Source organism: Mobula hypostoma, chromosome 28, assembly GCF_963921235.1.
Source record: "Mobula hypostoma chromosome 28, sMobHyp1.1, whole genome shotgun sequence".
Taxonomy (NCBI): Eukaryota; Metazoa; Chordata; class Chondrichthyes; order Myliobatiformes; family Myliobatidae; genus Mobula; species Mobula hypostoma.
The window spans coordinates 27,780,062-27,794,048 of record NC_086124.1 but is presented as its reverse complement, the minus strand read 5'-3'; the positions used below and the strand labels follow the sequence as shown (position 1 = coordinate 27,794,048).

Sequence of the window (13,987 nt, the reverse complement as noted above, 5' to 3'; positions counted from 1 at the left end):
CGATTGGCTGATTAGATATTTGTATTATCAAGCAGGCATACCTAATAAAGACCATAAGATATTGGAGCAGAATTAGGCCATTTGGCTCATCGAGTCTGCTCCGCCATTTCACCATGGCCGATCCATTTCCCTCTCAGCCCCAGTCTCCTGTCTTCATGCCCTGACTAATCAGGAACCTATCAACCTCTGCCTTAAACACACCCAATGAGTTTGCCTCCACAGCCGCCTGTGGCAAAAAATTCCACAGACTCACCACTCTCTGGCTAAAGAAATTGCTCCACATCTCTGTTCTAAAAGGATGCCCCTCCAATCTGAAGCTGTGTGCTTTGGTCTTAGACTCTCCCCACCATTGGAAACATCCTCTCCACACCCACTCTGTCGAGGCCTTTCAGCATTCCATAGAACAAAGGACATACTCAGACTGGAGATAACAACCTAAAAATAGCTGGATTCAAGCGGCATGACAAAATAAGAAGCTTCCAGAAAAATAGAGAAACACTATACTGTAATTGCTGGAAAAATCACTGAACAGGTGATTATGTAAAAGGCAAGCTCAAGAATGTTAAACTACAAGGGAAATACAAGAAAGGTAGCAATTCTCAAAGGTACATTTAATGTCAGAGAAATGTATATAATATAAATCCTGAATATCTTTTTCTTCGCAAACATCAACGAATACGGAGGAACTCCAAAGCCCCGCCCCCAGCTCCCCCTCCTACGCACAAGCAGCAGCAAAGCAATGACCCCCTCCCCACCAGCGAAAAAGCAGCTGCACACCTCACCAAGCACTCCAGCGTACAGCAAAGCATCAATAAACAGACAGACTTGTAGTAGCCCAAAGACTACTCCTTCACCCGGTATTCAACATACCATGGGCTCTCTCTCTCTCTCCCAAATGAGGGAAAAAGAGATGTCCCTGTTTCACAGCGAGAGAGGAGACATAACAAAGCCACTCGCTGATTCACGGTGTTAAAAGTCTGTTGCGTCGCTTTTTCCGAGCTCTGTGCCCAAAGATCTCGGGTCTCTGGGCACACAGCTAGCAGCCAGCTCTCTGCTGCTACGGCACACCAAATTCCTGCTGAGGCACCGACCTCGAGTCCGCACGCCTCCAGAGCCACAAAATCCCAGAACCCTGAAGGCTCGCGCGTCTTCTAGGCCGCGTCCTTGGCATAACGAATAACGGCCAGTCGTGAGACCCCGAGAGCGGGTCCCATTCCCGCAAGGAACTGAAGTCAGCATGTAACTCCAGGTCAGCGTCTTCAAAAGAACCCTGAAAGGGAAAAATAGAGATATTTCTACACCATGATCCAGCGGTAATCAAGGTGAGTTACTGTACCGAGGTAGTGATTAGAGTTGTGCCGGTCAGTTGCAGAACCGAATGGTTGAAGGGAAGTCGATGATTCTGAACCTGGTGGGGTGGGACTTCAGGCTCCTGTACCGATGGGAGCTGCGCAGTGATGGTGTGGCCCTGAGTGGTCAGCAATCTTTGATGTTGCTTTCCTGAGGCAAACACTACTGATGGTGAGAAGGGGTGGGACTGTGATGCATTGGCCTGAGTCCACTAATACTGCAGCTCCTTCTATTCCTGCGCATGCAAGCCATGATGTAACCAGCCAGGACACTCTCGACAGAAGTTAGGATGGTCAGTGACGAGCAGAATTTCCTTAACCTCCTAAGAAAACAGCAATCATCTCACTGTATCCGCGCACAGTAGACGAAAACTACAGTGAACTGCGAGGGCAGTGCCCTGCATTGGCTGCAGTTTACCATCACTGCAGGACTTGTGCGTGTCCAGGACAAAGAAGTGTGCAGGAAAAATCATCGCGGACACTCCCCTCTGGAAAGCGCTCTCATCATCATCATCAGGTGCCGAGCCCAGTTTGAGCTTTGACTGCCATGGCCCACATATTCCTGTTTCGGGTCAAGTGGATCAATTCATTGGTATTCATTTCCAGTTCTCTGGCTGCTGTCTCCATCATCATTTGTCTTTGTCTTCCTCTTGCTTTCTTCCCTTCAATCTTTCCCATAATTACCGTGCATTCTAACTCCTCTTTCCGAATCACATGTACAATGAAGGCACCTTGCCTTTTCATGTTCTCATACATTATTTCTCTTTTTGTGCTTGCTCTGTTCATGACATCCTCGTTAGATATTCGTTTCATCCATGATATTATTTGCATCCTCTTCAGAAACCACATCTGTGCTGCTTCAATTCGTTTCTTCATATTACTAGATATTGTCCAACATTCTGAGTCACATAACGTAACTGGATAAACGTAACATTTCAGTGCTCTGAAGCGGGTTGTCATGCCTAGTTTAGTATTGGTCAGTGTACTCTTCATTCTTGTAAAGGTGTCTTTTGCCATCCCTATTCTCCTTTTGACGTCCATGTCACACCTGCCATCTGATGTCACCCAGCTTCCAAAGTAGCAAAAGTTATATACTTGTTTTATGTCTTCCCCATTTATTCTCAGCCTGCAGATAGGATTCTCCTTCTTTTTGGATATCACCATACATTCTGTCTTTTTGCAATTGATAGATAGACCCATTTTTGCACTTTCTTCAACAACTATATTAATTAAGTTTTGTAGTTCTTCCTCAGTACTTGCAATTAACATAATGTCATCCGCATATCTGAAATTATTGATGTTTTCACTGCCAACTTTGATTCCCAAGACGTCTCATTTTTTGTAATATTGTTTCACTGTACACATTAATCAAATCAGGGGAGAAAACACACCCCTGTCTAATGCCTCTCTTGATTTGTGTAAACTGAGTTACTTCACCATCTATTCTTACAGCGGCAGTTTGCTCCCAGTACAGATTTCTGATTAGGCGGAGGACTTTTGAATCTAGATTTAGAGTTTTCTGTAATATTTCAAATAACTTATTGTGCTTTACTTTATCAATTTTTTGGTGCAGTCAATAAAACAAACAAACAAATCTTTTTGCACTTGAATAGCTCGTTCTGATAGTATCCTTAACATCAATATCGCGTTTCTTGTACCTTTATCTTTCACAAAACCACATTGTTCTTTACCTATTTCAGCTTGTATCTTATTTTTACCTCTTGTCATCAAAATTCTTAGAATTATCTTGGTGATATGACTCATTAAACTTATGGTTCTATGTAATTCACATTCTATTGCTCCAGGTTTTTTAGGGAGAGTGATAAATACAGATTTTATCATCTCTTCTGTTATTATTCCAGTCTGATAAATGTCATTGATTAAATCAGTAAGTTTTTCAATTCTATAATCTCCAAGGGCGATAATTTGTTCTATTACTAATTCATCAGGACCTGCCGCCTTACCTTTCTTCATCTTATTTATTGCATTACGAACTTCAGATTTTAAAATACTTGGACCTTGCATGTTCTTCTTAATTTCTGTTTTTTCCTCTGGATCATCTTCAAACAATTCCTGAATATACTCAGTCCATCTGTTCATAATCTCATCTTTTTGCATGATAATGGTACCGTCCTTTGCTTTCAAACATCCACCTGAAGAACAGAGGAGCTTTTTACCAGTGATATTCTTGATTTGTTGATGTTACCTTTTTGGATCAGTAATAGGGATTCTTTCTAGCTGCTCACATTTCTAGTTTAACCATTCTTCTTTGGCTTTTTGACATAAACTTATAACTTTTTTTGCTTTATTCCGTCTCCTTCATTCCATAGATTTTTGATTTCATCTGTCATCCATTTATTCTTTTTTTTAGGAATCACTGCCTTTGCTGATTCTACCAAGGCATCCTTTGGAGAGTTAAACTTCATTTCTACATGATGGCGATCATCTTCAACAGAGTCTATTTCTAGACAATGAAATCTGTTCCTTACTTCAATTGTAAATTTTTGTCTTAATGTTTCTTCTTTAATTAATAGGAAACAGTCAAGGGATTGTTCAGGATTTTGCGTCTTTAGTTTTTTAAGTTTTACCTTTACGTGACATATTACTGGGTTATGGTCACTGTTACAGACTGCACCTGGATATGTTTTGCATTGGGTCACTGAGTTTCTAAATCTTTGGTTTATAGTAACAAAGTCAATTTGATTTCTGGTGTTATCACCTGGACTTTTCCAGGTCCACAAGCGTCTTGGATGGTTTTTAAAGTAGGTGTTCATAATGACCTGATTATTTATCTTGCACCATTCTACCCATTTCTCACCTCTTTCATTTCTTTTCCCTAGTCCAAATTTTCCTATGGTATTTCCATCTGCACCTTGCCCTACTTTAGCACTTAGATCTCCCATGACAATAACTATATCTTGAGATTTGCATCCATTCTTTGCTTGTTCAAGCTCTTCGTCAAATTTATCTACAGTATATCCTCATTTGTTCCATATACCTGTATAACTGCTAAATCTGAATCTAACAAGGAGCTCTCTTTCTGATATTGTCCAATGTCCTAAAACAATTTTTACCATGTTTTCATCCATAAGAATTCCTATCCCATTATAATGGAATGTAAGAACCCTATATCAAGCAGGAAGATTGGACAATGTGATAAATGAAATGGAAAGACTAAAGATTAACATCATGGGAATTAGCAAAGTTCGTTGCACAGATGCTGGAACATGTCAGAATAGAAATAAAACAGTAATTTATTCTTGTGGAAAGCACTCTACAGCTATTAAAACAAAGCGTTCACGCCATCTTAAAAGTTTCTTCCCCCAGGCAGTTAATCTGATCAACCATTCTAGTTACCTCCCCCACCCCCTCTATCTATTACTCCATCACCGCACTGCAAACACTTCAAACCAATTTTATAATGCTGTTTACATTGTAAATACATGCTGGTATTTATGACTTTATGTTGTTTCCTTGAGCAAGGCACTTAACCACACATTGCCCTGCGACGACACCGGTGCCAAGCTGCATCGGCTCCAGTGCCCTTCCCTTGGATAACATCGGTGGTGTGACTTGGGCAGACTTGCAGCATGGGTCTACCGGTCTCCCATACAACCTTACCCAGGTCTGTGCCCTGGAGACCTTCCAAGGCGCAAATCCATGGTCTCACGAGACTAACAGATAGCTATAGTGAATAATATTGATCCGTGATACTACATTGGCTCGTTAACACAGCTTGGGGACGTGCAGGGGACATTGGAGCATCCTGCAGAAGCCAAAGTGTTTACAAAGTGAGCTTGCAAACTCCACATAGGTAGCACCTCAGGTCAGGATCGAACTCGGGCTCCCTGGATACTTCAAGTGTCGTCTGACCAATGCCTGAATCTGCATTGGTCAGACTGCAACTGGAGTATCGTGAGCATCTTTACATAGAAAATGGAACTTAGAACAGAACAGGTCCTTCGACGTACAACTTTGTGGCAACGTTTTAACCTACTCTAAGATCAATCTAACCCTTCTCTTCTCTGTAACCCTCCATGTTTCTATCATCCATCTGAGTTCCTTAAATGTCTCTAAGGAATTTTCCTCTCCGATTGCCCCTGGCAGGGTGTTCCACACACCCGCCATAGTCTGTGTTTTTAGAACTACCTCTGCATCAGGCAGATGGGGTTCATCGGCCGTCATTGGAAGCTCGTATAGGAGAAGGAAAACTCTGATCTCAAACCTCCGCTGCCTTGGGGCTATACCCGCTCATGGAGAGTAAACCCCAAGGGGAAAATCCAGAGCTGGAGTCCATAAGACAGTCCGACGTTTTTTGAGAGATCTCACTGAAACCTATTGGATATTGAAAGGAATTTCTTTATCCAGAGGGTGATGAATCTGTGGAATCCATTGTCACAGATGGGGCTGTGGACGCCAAGTCATTGAGTATATATAAACCAGGGGCCTGATTAGCAAGGGTGTCAAAGGTTACGAGGAGAAGGCCGGAGAATGGGATTGAGACGGATAATAAGTCAGCCACAATGGAATGGCAGAGCAGACTCAATGGGCCGAATGGCCAGAGTTTGGTCCAAATGTATGTCTGTTGGTCCCTGAGTGACTAACAACAGTTCGGCTTCGCTGAAAGAGGAGCAAACGTCCTTGGCCAGCGTCCCTCCCGCAAGGGCTGTACAGTATGAAGAATGGAATTTAGTTTATTTGGGTGTGACTCTGCATGCTGGGTACTTCACTGTGTGGAGAACTTCACTCACCTCCGCACTGAACCGATTCCACAACCTACAGACTCACTCTACACATGTTCTCAGTATTATTTATTTACTAATATATCTTTTTTTTGCATTTGCACACTTTTCTTTTTTGCACATTGGTTGCTGGTAAGTCTTTGTAGCTTTTCATTAGGTTCCTTAAAGTTCTCATAGCCCGGAGAGGTAGTGGGAATAAGCTCTCACTATCTATTAAATGCTCCCAATGGCGTGCGCCTCCAATAGCCTCTGACAACCAGGTCCAGCTCTTGGCTTTCACGTGTGGCTTAGCTACTAAACCCATTGGAGAAGGGGCAAAGGTGGTGACTGGCACCTTAAAACCAGTCGCTTCAGGCAGATGTGGTTGGCAGCTCATCTTGCAGAAGGAAAGCCCTCAAACCTCTGCTGCCTTGAGGCTATACCCAGTCATGGGCTAGGCTTCGGGAATAAACTCCGAGGAATTATCCGGAGCTGGAGTCCCCACGTTGAGTTAAATGCTGATTGGCAACACGAGTAACACTGGCTGGTGCCAAACTGTATCGGTCTCCGCCATTCCTTTGGATTCCCGGCTGCGTGGAGAGGGGAAGCTTGCGACAGGGGCAACAGCTTGTGCTCCATATCGGACTGCCCTGGCTTGCATATCATGTAGACCGCTAGGATGCAATAAGAGTTGTCCCCGACCAACGGAGGGCCTCAACAAAACTGTGAATGCCTGCAAGAAAATGAATCTCAGGGTAGTATATGGTGAGCTATGTATAACCTAAAAGTTAGAGCTCTGTTGGCGGTGGAGACTGCTGCAGGCCCTCCATGCTATCATGTTAATAAACTCTTAAAACGAAACTCAAGGTCACTCAGGTGCTCCCAGTTAATATTTCCACGACAGCCACTAAGTTTATGTGCTGCTGTAGCCTAGCCACTACCAGCTCTAACGTGCTGCGTGCTCAGAAATGCTCCTCGGCACACCACAGTTGTAACGTGTGGTTATTTGAGTTACCGTCGCCTTCCTGTCAGCTTGAACCAGTCTGGCCATTCTCCTCTCACCTCTCTCATTAACAAGCCGTTTTTGCCCACAGAACTGCTGCTCGCTGGATTTTTTTTTCAGCTTTTTTTTACACACCATTCTCTGTAAACTCTAGAACGGGGGTTCCCAACCTGTTTTGTGTATTGGACCCCAACCATTAATCAAGAGGTCCATGGACCCAGGGTTGGGAACCACTGCTCCAGAGACAGTTACAGGTGAAAATCCCAGGAGATCAGCAGCTTCTCAGATGCTCAAACCACCCCGTCTGGCACCAACAATCTTTCCATGGTCACTTAGATCACATTTCTTCCCCCATGCCGATTTTTGATCTGAACAACAACTGAACGTCTTGACCATGCCTGCATGCTTTTATGCATTGAGCTGCTGCCACGTGATTGGCTGAGTAGATATTTGCATTAATGAGCAGGTGTACCTAATAACGTGGCCAGTGACTGTAGATGTACTTTGATAATTTATTTATTTTGGACATGATCGAGGAAAGCGTGGGCATATACTGTACCTAACTTCTTTCTCACTTTATTCCAAGTGTTTAAAAGCATCTCTGAAAGGCTGTATTACAGCTACAGCCCGAGTTCCGAAACCAACGGCAAGGTCTTCGACGCGAACACCTCCCCCCTTCTTTTCCACGATTACCAGCGCCAGACCTTCTTCATCAAGAGAATTGAGACAGACAGGGTAAAGGAACTCGGCTAAGATGAGGTGAACCAGTTCAAGGAGAGGTCGACCGGGATCCAGATCTGGCAGCTGGACATCACTAAGGAGATGCTGAAGTTCACGAACAGTTCGAGCGTCCTGAGAAGTGAGTCACCACGCAGAGTTGTAGCGAACAGAAACGGGACCTTCGGCCCATCTAGCCCATGCCGAGCTATCAACCAATCGGCGTGCGCCCGGGCCATCACCCTCCGTGCCCCTCCCATCCAGGTGCATCTCTTAAATATTGCAATCAAAGTTACAACCACCACTTCCGATGGCAGCTCGTTCCACATTCTCAACACCTCTGAGGTTCCCTTTCACTTCACCCTTAACTCTCAACTCACAAACTCCAGCTCCAGTCTCGCCCGACCTCAGCGGAAAAAGCCTGTTCGCGTTTAGCTTCTCTGCACCCCTCATAATTTTGTTTATCTCAATCAAATCTTCCCCTCATTCTCCTACACTCCGGGGAGTAAAGTCCTAACCTATTCAACCTTTCCCAATAACTCCGGTCCTCAAGTCCTCAAGTCCTCATAAGTTTTCTCTGCACTCTTGCAATCTTATTGATATCATTCCTGCAGACAGGTGACCAGAAATGCACACAATGCTCCAAATTAGGCCTCAATGATATGGCACTTGTGGCTACGGGGATCAGGGGGTATGGAGGGAAGGCTGGTGCAGGGTTCTGAGTTGGATGATCAGCCATGATCATAATAAATGGCGGTGCAGGCTCGAAGGGCCGAATGGCCTACTCCTGCACCTATTTTCTATGTTTCTATGTTTCAACGGCATCTCATACAACTCAACGCTTACTTGTGAACATTAGTGAATATTTCAATTTTATAAACATTTCGAACCTTCTCGTGATCCATTCTGAACTGAACTAGACCCCATCAGCTGCATTTGGCCAATGTATCTTGCCTATCTGTGTACCTGTCTAATTGTCTTTCAGTCCAATAGAACCCTCCTCCACCACATCCTCTGGCTCTGTCAGCTGGATGAGGCAGTGGCTCTATCAGCTGCACTTCTGTCCTTTTCGTATATCTGCCTGATCTTTGCCCTTTCACTAATCCTTTCCATATCCCTGATGTTTGCACTTTCGCTAATCCTTTCCATATCCCTAATCTTTGCCCATTCGCTAAACCTTTACATATCCCTGATCTTTGACCTTTCACTAAACTTTTCCATATCCCTGATTTTTGCCCTTTCACTAAACCTTTCCATATCCCTGACCTTTGCCCTTTCGCTAAACCTTTATATATCCCTTCTCTGAAGCTTTGAGGCCCTCTTACGCCTGATTTGCCCAGAATTTCAGGGACAGGTTTGGTTGTGTTCAGGACAAACCTGTGAACATTCACAGTTACTTTTGCCCCATTCACGCTGACCTTTCCACATCGACATTTACCTTTGACCTGTTCACGGTGACTGTTGCTCCGTGTCCCAGAGAAACCCACCGTCCACATCTGGACGGAAGACGGCTATGCTCCAGAGAAGTCGAACACCCTTGTAGTGTTACACTGAGAACTTCTAACCATTTGAGATCGAGCTCAGCTTCCTGATCAACAGGCAGCCGTTCACCGGGCCTGTCCAATCATCGCAGCTGATGGTGGAGTCAGACTGGACCTTCAACGTCTGCAAGTACATTGGGATCGAGCCAAAGGGCGGGGACACATTCAGCTGTCGGGCAGCACACGTCAGCCTTGAAGAAGGGCTGAGGTGCTCACTAGGTATGTTGGCTGGGAAAGCGACAGGGAGAGAATAGCATGGGTCACGTATCTAAAACCAAGGTTTCTGTTACGGAGCAAAACTGTAAACATCAAGGCCTCTCAATCCTGACAGCCTTACTGTCCGTTAGATTTTATCAACATTCCTGAGACCCCTGAAATCCTGATACAAGTTCAAAGATCCTGGAACTACTGACACACTCATTGGGACCCCCCTTTAAATACCAACACTCTGCTCAGGGCACGCCGTAAATACCAACACACTCCTCGGGACCCCCTATAAATACCGACAAACTCCCCGATACACCCCATAATTACCAACACTCTCCCCGGGACCCCCTTTAAATACTGACACGCACCCCGGGACCCCCTGTAAATACTGACACACTCCCCGGGACCCCCTGTAAATACTGACACACTCCCTGGGACCCCCTGTAAATACCGACCCACTCCCCGGGACCCCCTGTAAATACTGACACACTGCCCGGGATCCCCTGTAAATACTGACGCACTCCGCGGTACCCCCTGTAAATACCGACACACTCCCCGGGACCCCCTGTAAATACCGACACGCTCCCCGGGACCCCCTGTAAATACTGACACACTCCCCGGGAACCCCCGTAAACACCAACACTCTCCCCGGGACACCCCGTAAATACCAGCTCACTCCCTGGGACCGCCTGTAAGTACTGACAAACTCCCCGGGACCCCCTGTAAATACTGACACACTGCCTGGGACCCCCTGTAAACACTGACGCAGTCCGCGGTACCCCCTGTAAATACTGACACACTCCCCGGGACCTCCTGTAAATACCGACACACTCCCCGGGACCCCCGGTAAATACTGACACACTCCGCGGGACCCCCTGTAAATACCGATGCATTCCCCAAAATACTGATCTAACTTAGTGTTTACTTTAAGTGAGGCGCGCACGTATCACACAGTCGCCTGCTGACGTATGCAATTCACGTATTTGTACATATAACCCAAAATGAATTATTTAAACAAACAAGAATGCTGCATCAACCAATATATATTCAAGTTTACTCAAATGTCTTTGAAATATTAGATACAACCGTTTCTCCCACATCCCAAAGATGTATAGATCAGTCGGCTAATTGGTCACATGGGTGCTGAGTTAATAGTTAAATTGATCACATTGCTGTGATTGGGCAGCATGGGCTCGTTCAAAGTTCAAAGTTCAAAGTGCATTTGTTGTCAAAATATGTATAAATTATACAACCTTGAGATTCGTCTCCTTACAGGCAGCCACAAAACAGAAAACCCAAAAGAACTCATTAACAAAACGCTAATTAACACCCAAAGAAAGAAAAAAGAAGACAAAATTCGTGCAAAGATTAAAAGCAAGCAGCAGCATTTAGAAGGAAAGACACAGAGCCTCAGTTGACCGTGCAGTGGAGCTCACGGACATGAAGCCTGGAGTAGGCCCGCAGCCTCGGCCTCAGCAGAGAGCAGAGTGAGCGTAGCCAGGTGGTGAGCAGAACCGCTCCGACCCTCACCTCCGGTGCCGACACCCTGTATTTTCAATCCATCAGGCCTGGCGTTCACATTGTCCAAACACCGGGGCGTTTACCCTCTCTAGGACCCAGGCCCTGTCACGCCAATACTCTCTGAGCCTGGACCCACGTTTTAGCCTTTACCCAACCTAGACCTCGCTCCGACTTTGCATCGCACCCGCATGCCCCTTCATGGTTTGCGGCGACTGTTTACCACGATTTTCCACAGAAAAGGTCTTACTAATAAAGTATTTCATTGTGTTTCTTGCTTTATGTACCACCAGTAAACTGTCGCCCGTCTTCAGTAGCAGTATCCAGTACTAAAAGGGCCTGGTACCAGGCTATATCCCAAAAAAGATAAATTCTTTAAAGAATATAGTTTAAACAGTTGCAGAGAAAGTGCGGAGCAGATTAACAAATAAAGTTCGAGAGACATGGAGAGCTTTAACACGCAAGGGCTCCCTTCAAGCGGGTAGAATCTGTCCTTGGGCCCGGTGGGATGTGCTTTCAGGCCATTGTATCTACTGCCCAAAGGGGGAGAGGAGAAGAGAGAATGCCCAGGGTGGGAGGGGGTTTTGATTATACAGGCTGCTTTACTGAGGCAGCGAAAAGTGTAGACAAGAGTCCATGGAGAGGATATTGGTTCACTGATGTGTTGTGATCTAGATAGGATGCAATCCGGGGTACATCTAAAAAAAAATCTGGTCAGAGTCCTCAGGGACGTGCCGAATTTGGACTCAATCTGCCGTCCTCACTTTACCCCACAGATCTGCCTCCTCCTGTGCCCACATCCGGGATTATTGTCTGTGCAGTCGGAGTCATAGTGGGAGTTATCGGGTTGCTGGTAACACTGTACCTGGGCAGAGCGTTGCACAAAAGGTGAGGACCTCATTCATCTCTGCGAAGGATCCATCCCCTTGTCCCCCAAATAGAACATCAACCATTACAGCAGAGTACAGGCCTTTCAGCCCAAGATGTTGTACTAACCCCTTAACCCACTCCAACTTCGATTTAACCCTTCCCTCCCACATTGCCCTCCATTTTTTCAATTATCCATTTGCCTGTCTGAGAGTTCCATAAATTCCCCTAATGTATCCACCACCACCCCTGACAGCGACTTCCATGCATCCATAAGGCATAGGAGGAAAATGAGGCCATTTGGCCCATCCAGTCTGCTCTACCATTTCAATCTCCTGCCTCTGTGTAAACATCCTCATCCACACCTCAGTAAAAACAACCTCCTGACATCCCCCGACACTTGTTTTGGTTCCACCACGGATCCATCTTCTCATCCCCCTATTTCCCTAGAGTTTCCCAACGTTTGTGAATCAGGGGTTTCAGCTTCGGTGTGTTCTCTTGCAGGCGGGGAGGAGTTTGCCCGGGGAGATTCTGCAGTAAGTAACCTCCTGACAGGTGGAGACAACCCAGGGGAAGGTGAGTGCCGTTGACGTTTTCTGAAGTGATTGGTCAGACTTTGCAGTGTTGCCAGTCTTACCACAGTCAGCAAGTCACCCTTCCAGTCTGAGTCTTGTCTGACAGTCCCACAGACCTGTAACCAGCAAAGGAAAATTGGTTCATCGTTATCACGTCTCGAAGTGCAGTGAAAAACTTTGCTTTGCACCCATCTATCAGTCACTCTGTGTTTAACCAGTCTTTTCCTTTTTCTTTTACGTTTTCTGCAGGGAAGTTTCTAAACACTGTCACCTGCACCTGGGAGGGTGAGAATTAATGATGTGAAAAGAAAATGCAAAATTGAAACTGTTTTTATATTGTCCAAGTAAAATAAAATGGAAAGTGAGCACGGATCATCAGCTAAACACCAGTTTGGAATGAAGATGTATAAAATTCATAAACTCAGAGCCCGGGAGTGTGTGATAGGACGGTGTGGAGGGAGTTTCACTCTGTGTCTGACCCCGGGAGTGAGTAATGGGACAGAGTGGAGGGAGCTTCACTCCGTTAATCGTAGTCAAAGTTCAAAATATTAAACAAACAAACAAATAATTCTGAGAACACGAGTTGTAGAGTACTTGAAAGTGAGTCTATTCGTTGTAGAATCAGTTCAGAGATGGGGTGAGTGAAGTTATCCACGCTGCTTCAGGAGCCTGATGGTTGAGGGGTAATAACTGTTCCTGAACCTGTTGGTGTGGGACCTGAGGTTCCGGCAGACTGTGAGAGGAGATGGTCTGGATGCTGTGGTGTGTTGATCAGGGCGTGACATTCAACGAGAAAACAGCAACATTTAACAATTATAGTGACCCAGGTCATTCTCTCTTCTCGCTGCTGCCATCAGGAAGGAGATGCAGGAGCCTCAGGACTCACACCACCAGGATCAGGAACAGTAATTACCCCTCAACCATCAGGCTCCTGAGCCAGTGTGGATAATTCCATTGCCCCATCACTGACATGTTCCCACAACCTATGGACTCACTTTCAAGCACTCTTCATCTCATGTTCCTTATATTTATTTATTATTGTTATTATTTTTCACACACAGTCCCATCGCACACATTCCCGGGGTCAGACACAGAGTGAAGCTCCCTCCGCATTCTCCCATCACACACTCCCGGGGTCAGACACAGAGTGAAGCTCCCTCCGCACTGTCCCATCACACACTTCCGGGGTCAGACACAGAGTGAAGCTCCCTCTACATTGTCCCACAATTCTCCTGACCTGACAGCTCACGTAGTTTTTATATACCGTGAAAAGGTTCTGACAGTGTGTGATGGGTAGCTGATGGAAGCATTCTCTCTATGATGGCAGCGTAGAATTGGAAGGGAGCAGGAAGAACCAGAGAGGTATTCTGTAATGATCAATAAACCAATCAAATGATACCGTACCGCCCCCCCACTCCTGGCACTCCTTCTCTGCCACCTGTCCCACACACCTCCTGCGGAGCTCCACCCTTACCATTCCCAATATTCT

At 45.6% G+C, this 13,987-nt stretch overlaps 1 long non-coding RNA gene across 1 annotated transcript; it reads left to right on the top strand.

Moving 5' to 3' along the window:
• Nucleotides 1-9,429: 9,429 nt before the first annotated feature.
• Nucleotides 9,430-12,923, top strand: LOC134338655 (uncharacterized). The gene is made up of 4 exons (XR_010016279.1): nt 9,430-9,550; nt 11,833-11,944; nt 12,428-12,499; nt 12,748-12,923. It is a non-coding gene; the product is annotated as an uncharacterized LOC134338655 (long non-coding RNA).
• Nucleotides 12,924-13,987: the final 1,064 nt, after the last annotated feature.